Below are 973 nucleotides of genomic sequence, written 5' to 3' on the forward strand. Positions count from 1 at the left end.
ATACATAACTTATCACTTTGCATGCAAGATACTAGGAAAGAATTGTTATAGTTAGAATTATCAAGTTATGAACCTGTGGGGAACACATAAACCCTAGTTACTTTGATTAATTGATTAAAATCCAACTGTCAAAGCTGTTAAGTGTCTCTTTCAAGTTCGTTATTTATTTTCACTCATTTAGAAATAGAAACCCCCCTTTTTATGTTTTTACTTTCCAAGGAAGTCATTGACCAAACAATAGTAATAACAGGTTGAAGTTAAGTCTAGACTATTTTCCTCGTGGGAACGATCCCAACCTTACTAGTTGGGTTATTTACTTGACACGACTGCTTTACTTCTTATTTGAGAAGTAAGTTTGAGTGTATCAACCACTTTTATGGGTAAAAATTACCTTTAACAATTACATTCACATTTGAAGGACCATCTTAAGAAACATGTGTCCAATAACCTTTTATACAATTTTAATCGACAAAATTACCTTCACATTTGAAGGAACATCCCCAACTTCTCTTACCACTTTGATGGGTAAAAGTTACCTTTAACAATTACATTCACATTTGAAGGACCATCTTAAGAAACAATGTGTCCAATAACCTTTTATACAATTTTAATCGACAAAATTATCTTCACATTTGAAGGAACATCTTAAGAACCCATAATGTTCTTCCTTTTAATTAACACAATGATGACCACTAACATTTTACCATGCTCATGTTCATACATTCAACCACTTGTCATTTTTTAGATAAATTAATACACTGCCTCCATATTCACATAAGAGAATGGAGCAAAGTAATTGGGTAAATTTCATGACTTTCAGACAAAGTATAAAACTATATGTTAGTCATCATCATATCATCACTATAGTGCATTAGGACTTCAACCCAATGTCTTACTCATATAAAGACGCCTTTGATCATAAATCAATGGGACTTGAACCCAACTTCTTATTATCATGATGCACCAAGTCTTT

This window comes from Solanum pennellii, chromosome 5 (assembly GCF_001406875.1).
Source record: "Solanum pennellii chromosome 5, SPENNV200".
In the NCBI taxonomy this organism is placed as follows: domain Eukaryota; kingdom Viridiplantae; phylum Streptophyta; class Magnoliopsida; order Solanales; family Solanaceae; genus Solanum; species Solanum pennellii.